We start from the raw sequence: 14,316 nt of genomic DNA, 5'->3' as shown, positions 1-14,316 counted from the left end.
AGACATATTTTATTTTTGCTAATAAAAAGCCAAATAAGTTACATACTGGGGCTTTAAGGGATAAGTCTGTCAACAAACAGGGATGCACATTGATTGAAATATAATTGAAAGCTCAATATGGTGAAATGATATGGCGATATCTGCCTATTTATTTGATTTTTTAGCATACGGTTCAGCCATACTACAACCCAAATGTAAAGAAATATAATAAAATGTCAGGTGTTGGACAATATTTCGACAAAATTCCCTGTGCTGACCAGAGGGATGTCTGACTACTCATCTTGTCTGTATGAAATCAACTCAATCTGATCATGTGTTTTCTGAAATCACTCAGCCACTGCAGCAGAGAGTATTTCTCTTCTACTCTTCCAGCTCATGGATACTGTCATACTGTATGTTGAGCCTGACAGTAAAGATACAAGTGAGTCATCAAGCAGCTCCAGTTTTGTTTTCAAGCTGTTTTTTGTTTTTTTGATGCGATGACTTTTCTACTCACATCCTCACAACTGGTAACCATCCAGTTTGAGTCACACAAGCCAACAGCACTTGGTTTCTTCAAATGTGCACCACTTTAAAAAAAAAAACCTCCCATGGATTTAAAAATAGCATGAGTGTAAAAGATATGGCACACTTGAACTAGCCCAGTAATCGTTAGTCGACTAACTACTAATGCCTTATCAGTTATTTGTACCATTGCTTTGTGAACCGCCTCTCTTATCTCCTGCATCATAATCGGAGGGACTTTGAGGCCTAACGGTCGGGTGGCTGCTGGGAGACAGATGGACCGCAGAGTTTGAGAGAACTTTGATATCAACACGACACAGTCAGGCCAGCAGGTAGGTAACCCTGAAGCATTAGGTAGGAGACGGGGGGGGGGGGGGGGGGGGGGGGGGGGGGGGGCTGGGAGCTCCATTTTCATCCATGGTTTGGATATTTTTCGGAGAATTTCACAATTGTTGTTGGTGAATAACTGAGGAACTTCAAAACTCTGCCATGAAAGGATAGAATATATTATAAGATATAATAACAAAGGTGTCTGGCAACTGTTAATGTGTTGTCCAGAGCACGGTTATATCAATATGAACCGCCATCGCAATGGCAATGGAATGGAATGATTTAGAATTCACCCCCCCGCCCCCCCAACCCCCAACCAACCTGCACACTAATAACAGTAACGTTAGTTTTTTGCGGTTGCCTCTTCTGATATCACGACACCAGATCATGGACCTCTGTATCAAGGTTTCTGTCTCAGTTTCACAATCATTAGACCCCCGGTCTTAACTCAATCATCTGGTTCGTCTGTGTTTCTCTGAAAAAATCTATTAAATCTGTGGCCTCCAATGTTTTTAAAATCTAATCTCCCCTCGTAAAGTCTAAAACCATGGGGAATCTACTCAACATCTTGGAGCCACTGCAAAAAGGTCATAATTGATAATTCAGTCTCTAAAATAAAATAAAAAACAGGTATTTTACAGATTATTTTTAACTAAACTCTGATTATCTCTGAGAAGCTACAACTTATAGCTTAATTCATTCTACCTTAAAAATCCTTAAATGGTCATCTGATCAAATCTGATCAGTTTCTGATTGATTTTCTGTTGATGAACTTATCAATTAATTGACTAATCAAATGTATGTTGTGATGCTTCTGACCTTCAGACCTGAACTCTACTGGAGATCCCCGTGTAAAGCTGGATCTGTGTGATGAAACCAATACAATGCAATACAATACAATAAAACTTTATTGTCCACCATTGTTGAAAATTGTCTTCGGCTCACCGTAAAAGATACATATTTAATTAAAAACACAGTTAAATAAGGATACAGTTCAAACACAATTAATCATACAATAAATAAATAGAAAGAGGGATTTAAATAAAGCAGAAAAACACAGAAGACACGTTGCTCTACAGCTTCGTCCTGTGTCCCAAGGTTAAGATCTTTTGGCTTAATATCTTCAATTTAGTCTCTAAAATAATTAACATACAGTTGGAGCCTAATCCACCCATTATTATTTTGGGAATATCAGACGATATTAAAAGGTACTACCAACTACCAACAGTGTTTCCTCTCTTATAGTCTCATCATCGCAAAGAAGCTACTTCTCATGCACTGGAAAAAGAAAGAAGCACCCACCACAAAGATGTGGCTTAGTGATCTTACTAACACTCTCCACTTAGAGAGAATAAAATATACTCTTATGGATAAACTCCCACACTTTGAAAAAATGTGGTCACCTCTCATTCACTATCTCACACCTTGTAGTGGAAATTAATGTTTCCCCCTTAAAGTAGTATTTAGACGGAAGGGTAAGGCTGGGTATGGGAGGGAGGGATTTATTTAGGTTTTGTTTTTGTTCGTTTATTTTTCTGTACTCTGTATACATGTTTATCTGTTCTTCATTTGCCATTGTTATATGTTCTAAAAAACAAAAAAGAGGATAGTATGTCCTAACTGCACACATTTCTATATGGATATACATTATACTCTTGGATGTGTATGATGTAGATAATGTAACAATGTTACAATGTGCTCTAATAAAAATATGGAAAAACTAGGGATGTCTGAAACAGGGAAGTCAGAGCTGAAAACATCAAAACATTCAAATGTTGACAGAAAAAGAGAAGAAAGAGAGAGAGATCATCCACCAGCAAAAGAAACTCAGGAGAAGAAGAGCTGATTTGTGCATTTGGAGAAAGAAAAAAGAAAAAAACACCCACCAGGGCCTGACCCTTTAGCCAATGCCAAAAGACCTCTCTTTCCTGTCTGACTCCCCTCCCCGTCAACACTGCCACCTCCTCTTCTTCCCCTTTTCTCCATTTTCCACCTCCACACACCCCTCACTATCGCCGCCTTGCCAAGTCCACATCGTCGGTAACGAGGGTGTAGTTTCTTAACATTCATCATCGCTGAACTCTGAAACTTTATCAGCTCTGGAGAGCGGCGCCACAGCCCCGGCCCCGGCTTTCTCGGCTCTCAGATAGGGCCGATAACACGCTGATAGATTACAGCAGATTGTTTTACTTCAGGGGACACTGCTGCTGCTGCTAATACTAATACACAGACAAGAAGACTCGCTGGTGGTGGTGGGAACGTGGAGGGAGGGGGGCAAAGAGGCACAAAGAGGTAAGGGCAAGGAAACGGTGATGAGCTGAAGGAAATTACAGCCATGTCCAATATGTCCTTATCCTACCTCCAGTCCTCTGTGGGAGGACGGCCTCGCAAACTCACAAACCTAATGCTGTGTCAGGTCGTAGCGCACAAGTTCAAAATAATTCATGCCAATTACACACACACACCTCCCAATGCTAACCTGAGCTAGCAGAGGGCTGGAGGGGGCAGAGGGTAGTGAGCCACATGACCTCTACAACTAGCTTCAAAACTGAAACTCAAGTCTCACTTTCTCTCCGTCTCTCTCCCTCCCCCTCTCTCTCCCTCTCTCTCTCTCTCAGACAGGCAGTTTACCACTTAATAAAATCCCTCTTTCTATAAGAGATCCTAATCTCAGCTAGAATAACCTAATAAAATCTAACCTTAAAATATAAGAAATATAACCTAATAAAACGTCTTCCCAAAGACATTAAATTAACAGTTTATCATTCTTTATTTCATTTCGTTAATCTTCCTACAGTCTCCCATTATTTCAGTTATGGATTTCTTCAGCCCGTTTTTTACAGGTGTATCGAAAATTTAAAAAGCCGTACCGTATAGCACTGCTGTAAAATCAAACAGTGCATTATGCAAATGCAGTTTTTTGATTGTGTGTAACGGGGAACAGCCCAAAAAAAATGAGCCAGTTCATTGTCACCACTGTAAGTGGGATACAAACAGGAGTTGAATGTGTTCAGCCAATCATAGTGCAGAGTGGAAACAGTGACGTTGACAACTATGGCTACGAGAAACGACCGCGTTTTGGTTTCTGAACGAATCATTGTGGTAAGTTTACTCCTGACATCTGCATGTATGTGATGTTTACTAGAGTCAAGACTCCAGGGTTGTGTTGTGGTCTGCATGGAATAAAACCACTGAAAACACGTACACGCACCTGATTGGCTCTTTACTGCCTCAGTGGTGAAACAAACAGGAACTGTTAATTATAGGTGTCGTCTCTGCTAGCAACTGCTGAGCAGAATGTTCTGTGTTTTAATGCTACAGCCTTTACTGTGCCTCGGTCATGGTATTTTGTGCAACAACTACAGTATTCAACTGCAGATCAGACAAATCATCTTGCTTCCTGTTTACACCCTCGCATGCACACAGTGTAGGTGAGTGGTGTGCGTTTTCAGGTGTGATTGTGTGGACAGTCAGCTTTGGTATAGACCGGGCATGTCAAATGTGCGGCCAGACGGATGAATTTGCCAGGTGTGAAAATGACATAGAAGACAGAAGAGGCATTATATTATTGAAATTGTGTGTATTTTTCTCAAGAAATTCAGTTCATAATGTTTTGTAAAAGGATCGTTCATAAACTGTAAGCATCTTAATAATGTACTTGTACTTCTTTGCAATAAAACAACGGGAAAAATGTAGCGTTCTCTTTGTTTAGAGGTTATTACGCTATTATTTTACTGGTCCGGCCCACAGGAGATCAAATTGCGGCGTATAGAGCTTAATGAAGAGGTTGTTCTCATTTTACACAGCGTTTTAAAATAAAAACATAGCAGTGTGGGAGTGGCCCATACGACCATGTAGTGACACGCCCCCTCTGACATCGTCCCCACTTCAACACAGACCCACAGAGAGACTCTTGAGTTTATTACTAAAACCTGCATATCTTGTGATTTTAGCAACTGCCGCTGTGCAAATGAACACACACACACACACAGACACACACACACACACACACACACAGTGAGTCAGCTGGGAATTCACAACCATTGTGTTGAGCACAGGAGCAATTAGGGATTCAGATGTAAATTGGGGTCAAGCTGGTGACCCGCCTGTCTCCGTGTCTTCTGACGGGACACCACCACCAAACGGCTCCATGCCACAAAGCAGCCAATCGCCCGCCGCCATTCCTGCCACCGCTGTCGACGTTTCAGTCTGTCATTGTGAGAACTCAAACCTGTCCGCTTGCTGGTTTTGCGCCTCTCTATTAGTGACAGATTGAGAACTGAGCTTATCTGGGGCCACCAGAATGTGTGTGTGTCTGTGTGTAGGGTGTACACGTAATGAATTGGTGTCAGGGAGGGCATAAAGAGTTAAATGAGGTCTAATCTGTTAATAGCAAGCAACAGCAAGAACTTATCAATGCACAGCTTGTACACAATGCAAAAACCTTCAGACACACACACACACACAAAACACAAATATCATTATGAAAAAACACTTGCAGAGCAAAAAAAAAAAGAAAAGTGGCTCCATGTATTGGTCTTAATTTCAGCATCAACATTTTATCAGCCAACCCCCATGAATAATCCACACTGTAATTTCTTTCTCTCTCCCCCTTTTGTTCCTGGCATTTTGGTGCAGCAAGATAAGGGCTAAAAAACAACAGAAGGGCTCACAGAGTGAAAAAAGACAGATAGATAACATTGATATCAACTCCTACACAACACAGTCATTCTCTTATCTGGGCTTTTTATCACAGTTTCAGTTTTTTTTCTCTCTTTCTTTCTTTTTCAGCTTTCCACTCCCCGTTCTTTGTGGACTCAAAAGGACAAAAAAAAAGAAAAAAAAGAAAAAGCACTGCCCTTAAAAAGTAAAGTCTGGTTTTGGTGTCAAATTAACCTTGCAACCATGCCGATTTCCTGCATCCTTACTCTGGTTAATGTGTGTGAACGTAGCAGCAGGAGCGCGCACGCTGTTGACAAGATAGATCTGGTCACATACAGTATAAGCAAAGCAGACTGTGGGCTAGAAAAGAAAATATATTTAGATAAGTGATCTGGTGAGGTGGGAGGGGAGTTGCTTATTAACAGACACAGACAGGAAGATTGGTTGGTAGAGTCAGACTGACACACACACACACACACACACACACACAATCTTGTCCCAGCCTACACTGCAGCCATATTTCTGAGAAGAGGAAAAACTATTTCACACACAGACTTATCATTGCTCTGTGTCAGACAGAAAAGCCTCTCTGGGTCTAATCTATCAAGGTCAGCTAGTGTGGCCTGGACAAACAGCATGTTGTTCCATCCCACTGCTCCCTGCTGGAGAACACAACATCTGACTGGCTCACTGCAGGGATGACTGACTGACTGACCGCTCCATGACAAGCTGACAAGACTCCTAATGTACTAACAAATAAACGCTGCTGTGCTGTAATGAATTCATTTGAGCTTGGAGGGCTTGATTGCTATGAATCATTGCGTCTTTTAATTGAAACACGTCGGTTAGTGTACATTTATGTCCCTGCTCTGCCTCATAGGTGGACTACTGCATTTCAATATGTGTGTTTCCCAACTTATTAAATTATGAAAAGTATCATTAACTGCTAGAATAAATCCCACCTCAATAAAAATGGTCATAATCATCAGGAAAATATGAGGAAAAGACTAAATATTATTGTGTGTGAGATTACGGCATTTCTACCTGCAGCTAGATTTTGGTTTACATTAAAAAATAAAAGAAAATAATTTTTAAAAACTACACATTTAACACAAAGCACAACAACAAAGGAACTGATTATTGCTTTTATGCAGCATTAACTTATTCTTATGAGTGATGTTTGCTTGAATGAAGGACCTGAAGGAAGAAACATGGATGCCATGTTAGCCTAAACTATGTAATTAAATATATCAGTATGACCGCTGTATGACACCATATGTAGTGTGTTTAAGACATGTGCCATATGACTGAGAGTACTACTGCAGCTTTATACCACAGAGGGGCATTTGTTGCATGTCACACCCCTTCATCTGCCCCATGTTTACCACCTGCCACTCCACTGAAACAGAAGGAAGGGTAGGAGCAGAGGGACCTTTCTCCTCTCCTGAAGAAGAAGAGTGGATGGGGAGTGAGGGTGTGTGGGTGTGTGTGTGTGTGTGTGTGTGTGTGTGTGTGTGTGTGTGTGTGTGTGTGTGTGTGTGTGTGTGTGTGTGTGTGTGTGTGTGTGTGTGTGTGTGTGTGTGTGTGTGTGCAGCAGCACAGAACAAAACTAATACTACTACAGCTGCTGCTGCTGTCTTGGGGATCATTTCTTCAGTGAAGCATTTATCTTCCAGCAATAATTAAAGTTCATTTAATTTGATTCCACAATTGATTAAGAATGAGCATGTGTTCTTTAACGACGTCAGGCGGGGTGTATATATGTATTTAACGTTTTCCTCCGAACGGTGAGGAAACCTAATCCCAAATTTGACCATAATGTTTTCCAGTGCGATATGTCACAACTTTGCATCCTTCAACTTGAATGGAAAGGCAGCTACTGACAGACGACAGGCGGCGTCATCACCGCCACCATCCTGATCAAGGGCTAGGGAGTGATAGTGCAGATGGGGAATTTCTCCTCATGGAAAGGAGGGAGACAGAGGTGAGAGGAGGAGGAAGGGGGAGGAAAGAAGTTCAGTTGGACAGACAGAGAGCTGGAGAGCTAAAGATAAGAGAAGGGAGGGAGATAGCGGTTGCTCGTGGTGTGTGTGTGTGTGTGTGTGTTTGGGGGGGGGGGGGGGGGGGGGGTAAAAAGCAAATGGGTTAGAGGATTTGGATGCAGGGAGCATATCCATCAGGGATCTTTCCTGGTATCAAACTAGAGCGATCAGTGATAAAAAGTCAACCTGGAAACAGCTGTAGCTGCAGTGGAAGTTCACTGGGCTGCAAATAGGCCTGTCTGCCCCTACTCTCTCTCTATCGCCCCATCTGTGCCCCTCCCTCCCTCCCTCCTCTCCTCCAGCAACGCTTGTTGCCTTTATAATGACTCGAAAAGCCAGTAATACAAGTTTTCTTACACTCCGGCTGGTGCTGATGGCCATTCTCCGATGATCTTTGTGCCTGCACCATTTTCACACATCTTTATTGGCAACAGGATCTGCAAATATAATACACTTCCACATCTCGATACTCTTCCTCCAATTGTGTGACCACTACAGAATCCCCCCTCCCTTCCTTTCTGCACATCATCTCCCTCCTCCTCCTCCTCCTCCTCCTCCTCTAAAAAAAAAAAAAAGCTCCACAAAAGAAAAGAGAAATGAAAAGAGGAGAGGGTTTTTCTTCTTTCTGCTGCGCCCCACCCTTTTCTAGATAGAGAGAGGGAGAGAAAAAGAAGAAGAGGAAGAAAAAAAAACATAATTTATCTGTGTATTATCAAGAAAGGCAGACACTTTAATCAGTCAGCTATGAAGTCAGTATTTCCATTCTTATCTGTCGCAGGAGTGGAAATGGAGAGGAGATAGCGTTCTGGGAGCCCATCGGTGGGCAGGAATGATAATGGGGGGGTGGGGGGGTGAAGGGGGGTTGGGGGTGGTGGGGGGGGCAGGGCTAGGCTATTGGACCGCTGTGCCAGCGCTATCTGCACCCATTATCAACAGCCTTATCAGCCCTACCATCAGCCTCGCTGTAATGGGGCCAGTTCAACTTTCCACATTATCATACTGCCAAGACCTGGTTAGCCAAGGCTAGGGGTCTGGCTGGAGACAGGGGGGGGGGGGGGGGGGCTATAGATGGGTAGAAGAAAAGAAGAGGTGATAGAGAAGTGGAGGCGGAAGGGTAGAGATAGAGGTAGAGGGTCGAGAGGAAAGGGAGAAAAGATTATTTTAAAGAGAGATGGAAAGGACTAAATATTATAATACATTAAAAAAAAACATGGCAGTGACATTGTGTTGTGCTCTGCTGTTGAGTCTACACACTGCAGGAGTGTTTATGGTCTCACTTCCTGCCTCTCTGGGCTGTTAAGTTATATTAGATCAACACGCCCATAATAAATGATGTTACAACAGGGCTTCATTAATCTGAGAGATTACAGAAAGTTAGTTATATCGATCACTCAGGCTTTTATCTGTGTCTGCATCGAGACAGAAGATGAAACCATTGTGTCAAGATGTTGCACAAATGTGTTTTTCCCAACAGTCTGAACCAAAACATACAAAGACAGGATGGAAATTAAGTAGTGCTGATTTATTTTTGAGAAAGACTTTGATAAGGAGTTTTCACAGCAGATACTAACAATCTGGTTGCAGCTACTGTAAAATGGACTATTTTTAAATTTGGCCATTTTATGCTGCAACATTTAAGCCTAGAAAATTAATCTGTCTCAAACAGGGTTTTATGTGGCACTTGTATGAAGTTGGGGAGACTCACAAGAGGACGGTCATATTTCAAGCTGTAAAGCCACAGATATCTGGATGTTTAGATCCCAGTACAAACCAGGCTCCTGGATCCTACATTTCCCATAATGACACTAGTAACATGTTTGTCTCAGATCCTCCCTTTGTGTTCTACAAGCCGATGATGAACAATAAACATATTACACCTCTGGTTCCACAGAGCCAGATTCCCTGTGACTAAAACTGACCACCAGAATAAGAGCGCACCTCTCCTGGGTTTATTCAATATATTTCTGTGTATAATAATTAGATTAAATACATCAGCACTATGTGCATATGCTACATCAAAATCTGCATACTGCAGCGTGCATGTGCACAACTATAAAATGAAACCACATTATAGACGTCGCTCCGTCGGTGGTTCACACCCTTTTTGTTTTATACAACTGGGATGATAAGCTGAACAATCAATATGTCAGCTGGCAGAAGGTAAATCAGTAACCACTCCCATGATCAATTCATTGTTTACATTCCCCATTTCCTTCTTCACAAATATAAGGAACACTGCATTATTACATCAAAGGAAACAGACATTTAATATGTCACTGAGGGCCGATGTGTGTTTTCACCATTTTCTGGGGAGGAAAAAAAAGAGAAGAAAACGCGGGGGAAAAAAAGACAATTTGGGAAGTTAAAGATAGTCGCTATACCCTTATTAATTCACATCCCCCAAGCTGAGAGCCATGTTGTCAGAAGCCCTCACTGTTTTCAAAGTGCTCTGAAGCTTTCACATTCAGAATAAAGACGACACAGTGCTGGAACACTATGAGGTATAATTAAGATAGTAATAATGATCTGAAATGATACCAAATCCAAATATGATTTATTTTCACCTGTGGCACATAGTGTGCAGGCTGTGAACATACTATAGGCCCCCACACACACACACATTACACACACACACGCCACAAACACACATACACACACACACACCACAAACACACACACAGCCATTTGATTGGCAGCTCACTTATCAGCCAGGGAGCCAGAGCACCACGGTTTACACAAGCACAAAGCAATCCAAAGGCCCGGATCACTGCAACACTACTGGCTCACATGACTCATAATGTACACACTGAGACGTGAGAGAGCCAGCGATACTGAGAGGCAGGGAGAGAGGGGGGGGTGGGGGGGTGGGGGGGTAGGTTACTCATTGCTCACCAGCACGGCCCTGTACGCTATACTGCTACCACACTACGTGTAATCCAATGTATAAACAGTCAATTTAGGATGAGAAACAAGTTATTGATGAGTTTTATCATCCTCTGTTGGCAGCCAGAGGAACTGCAACAACAACAACTGGCTCAGGTGCTTCCAGCAAAAAAAAAAAAAAAAAAAAGGTGCAGCGTTGTGATGCAGAGGAGTGAGTTTGAAAACCGTGATATTTATTTTCAGGTGGTCGCTGACCACGGCTAATTAGAGCCGTACTGCACCACAGATCTGCTCTCTGAGAGTCCTGATCCCTGACAGTGCTGAATTAGGGGAACAATGCTGGTTTTATGAAAGCTGATTGTGTTTGCGCATGTGTGTGTGTGTGTGTGTGTAGAGATAGACAGAGAGAGGAGCCGCTGGTCTAGACCCCCCCTGTTAAGGCGGCTCCCAGGAGGCTCCACCAGCAGCTCCTCTTTCTCCTGGCATTGTCTCGGACGCCGACTCACCCATACGACCCCCTCGGCTCCTGTCCTCCCCGTTTCCTCCCTCTCGCCCTCGTCTGCTTCCTCTATCCTCTTCTCCTGCACATAACTGCACTTACTGTATGCTGTGTTTCTGCCGCCTTCTCACTTCTTGCCTCTAACTCATATTTAGAACCAGCCTTGTTGCTTGCTGTTTAAATGTCTTTTCTACAGTGGCAACAACACGAGTCATGACAAAAACGCTACAATTTTGGTCCTGAAACATGACAGGATCAACAGCATTTATCTGTGTTAGAAATGTAAGTTACAGTTTGTTGTTTTTCTAAACTTTTCTTCTTGAAATATTCAGCAAAACCTCTAATGTGAAGTCGCTGTCACCTGGCTGCCAGCGGGGCCTCGAAAGTTTACCCTCTAATGAGTGGGAGCTCACAGGTGTCAATCAATACGTGAACTCACGTTCTGTCGACCGCTCCTCTCACGCAGATGCTTCAGATCAGTATTAGATGCTGACTGTAAAGGCTGACTCTGAATTAGAACAGATAGTGTCAGTGTGTTTTCATTTTGTGTCTCATGCAGTGATTTCCACAGATACATACTGTACAGTAGTGTTTTGTCATGATGAGAATGTTCACTTACGTGTAACAGTCTTTGTAAGAATTCAGCAGCAATGAGAGTTTTCATTAAACCCACTTCCTGGAACACAAACCTGGAGTTTGTGAAAGAGCAGCTTGACTCAGCACAACACTGCTGGAAAATGAGAAGTTTGGGGAGAGCATGCAGCTCTATTCTATGTGTGGTGTTAAAACTAACATGAAGACCTTCCAGAGGCGAAGCAGCGTGAGTGAGCAACATGAGCTCTGCTGCGTCTACCATCATGTGGAGGGAAAAATCATTCCTGAATCTATCCAGGTCTCTTCCAGTGATTACACCTGCTGCTGCTGCTGGAGCTCAGGAGAAGCTGCTGATGGGAACAGGACAACGAAAACAACAACGAAAAATGAATCGACTAGAGAATGAGCTCAAACAAAGAGAATCCAGCTCCTGGAGTCAGAGCCCAGATGCTGAGATCTGTACGAGGACGAGGAGTAGTCCAGACTAGAGTTCCTACTCGGTTTGACCAGGTATTAGCACCAAGGCCTTACTCATGTTTCTAATCAGCACTAGTGTGTTATTAGCTTGAGCTGCTTGTGACTCAGATGAAGATCAGATATGACACTTTATTACTCATCGATGCACAAAACCAGATCATTCCCAACAGTTCACTGACTTTGTCTTCTCACCGTCTGTGTATCTGCTCTCTGCACTGTGGGCAAACACACCGGCAGCTACTGAGAACTGGACTTTAATTCCCTGCATGTGTCACAACAAACTCGGTTGGTAAAGTTCATTTTATTTTTATTCATCTGCATACTGCTGATTAAATGAAAGCTGCAGTTGATCAACTTTCTATAAATCAGAGCTTCATTGATCCATTACAACATTCTTCACTGGAAACTTAGCACCGGGCCTCTGAGAACCCAACAACAACAACACAACATTACTGTCTCTACATTACATGCAAGCTTGTTTTCTTTTCGTGGGAAACCGCTTCCTTCAGGTAAAGCTGACCAAATAATGTCGCTCATCTCTCTACAACATCAAGGTGTTCAGATTAAACTGAGATCACAGCAAAGACAGCCAGTATTGTAAATGAATATAAAATGTATGCACAAATAAAATGCAGTTTCACCTCCTGTTTTTCAGTGAGAAAAAACCTTATGTGAGTTTCCTGTTTTGCCTTTTCTCTACATTACAGTTTATTACATAAGTAAGTATCCATGCACCGGAACCCAAACTAGCTGGTTCTATCGCAATGCATCCTGCACACTCCTGTGACAAAGCCCATGGGGGCGGAAATGGTTAAAGGGATAATTCAATATTTTGGCAAATTGGCCCATTGTCATAATCCCTATAGTCATAGCAGTAGATTCATTACCTTTAATTGTCGGTGCAAGCTATTTTTAGAACGGCGGAGCAGAGCCGCCAGCTGCTCAGAGCTACGCTACGGAGGCTAATGGGATTTCTTGGTTTCCCTCATCAAACTCATCAAATACACAATCCAACAACTCCAAAACGCTCTGGTGGACAAGTTGTGACCTGCACATTCACCACGCTATGAGATAATAACAGAACGTTACCAGACAGACACAAATTAATGCAAAACCGCTGATGCACGTTCCCGTCAGGGACAGTTTTTCATCAAGCGGTCTCTGCATTTACCTCTAAAACAACTCCATCTCGTAACGTTCTGTTATTATCTCATAGTGTGGTGAATGTGCAGGTCACAACTTGTCCACCAGAGCGTTTTGGAGTTGTTGGATTGTGTATTTGATGAGTTTGGTGAGGGAAACCAAGAAATCCCATTAGCCTCCGTAGCGTAGCTCTGAGCAGCTTGCTGCTCTGCTCTGCCGTTCTAAAAATAGCTTGCACCGACAATTAAAATTATCGAACCTACTGCTATGACTACAATGGGCCAATTTCCCAAAATGTTGAACTATCCTTTTAATTTATCAGTTTATCAAAAGAAATTTACTATCGAACTGTTTTGACGATTAATTGACATTCAAGAAAAAGAAACTAGTATGAGATTGCCAAGCTGTCTGAAGATGTTGATGAAGAATTTGTCATAGTAATTTTTTTTTCCTTTTTTAAATATTACAGATTAAATGTATTCCAGTGGGTGACAAAATCTCCCTTGTTGCCCATAAACTACAAAAATACTAAAATACTATCAACTAAGTTTTTGAGGCTTTTCTTCACTTGAGGGCTGAGTGAGCAGGTGCACATGGGTTCAAAGGTCAGTGTGAATGAATGTGTGTATTAAGTGCGTTTTAGGAACGGTGGAGTATTGTTCCGCGTCACCAGGTCACTGTGACCTTTGACCTTTGACCTCTTGACTGTTAATTCAGTGTAATATCGGTGAATAAGCTCACGGCTCCTAGCTACCGTTGCATTTATTGTGTGTGTGTGTGTGTGTGTGTGGCTGTAAAAGCAGGTCAGGTGGTGTTGTTTGTCCAGGTTGCCTTAACACCGTGCAACAGAGCGCTCAGCACAGTAGGAGTAAATGGTCTGTCTTATCAATGCCGCTGGGGGGCCTTGTCATAACACTGGCTGTCTCTATCCTACACACACACACTGACCAGAGATCAGAGCCACGTGGCCCACAGTCACATACAGTACACACAACTTCCACAATGGCACACACACAGCTGTTTTAGCCTCAACACCTCAGCACCCGGCCTCCATTTCTTCCTCTTGTCATCATTTGTTTCTGAAATCGACTGAACATCGCTGATGAGTTTTGAGGAAAACCCTTCTGCGCTGATCATCGTGCACATCTGCAAACCTAATACAGCTGGACAGTGCGGCTGGAG

At 42.7% G+C, this 14,316-nt stretch overlaps 1 protein-coding gene across 2 annotated transcripts in view; it reads right to left on the bottom strand.

The window, feature by feature from the left end:
* Window positions 1-14,316, bottom strand: part of zfpm1 (zinc finger protein, FOG family member 1) — a 104,510-nt gene that overhangs the window by 81,385 nt on the left and 8,809 nt on the right. The gene's annotated exons all lie outside the window — the stretch shown is intronic.

Source organism: Trachurus trachurus, assembly GCF_905171665.1.
Source record: "Trachurus trachurus genome assembly, chromosome: 6".
Taxonomy (NCBI): Eukaryota; Metazoa; Chordata; class Actinopteri; order Carangiformes; family Carangidae; genus Trachurus; species Trachurus trachurus.
The sequence above is the reverse complement of the archived record's forward strand: the minus strand, read 5'-3'. Positions and strand labels throughout refer to the sequence as shown.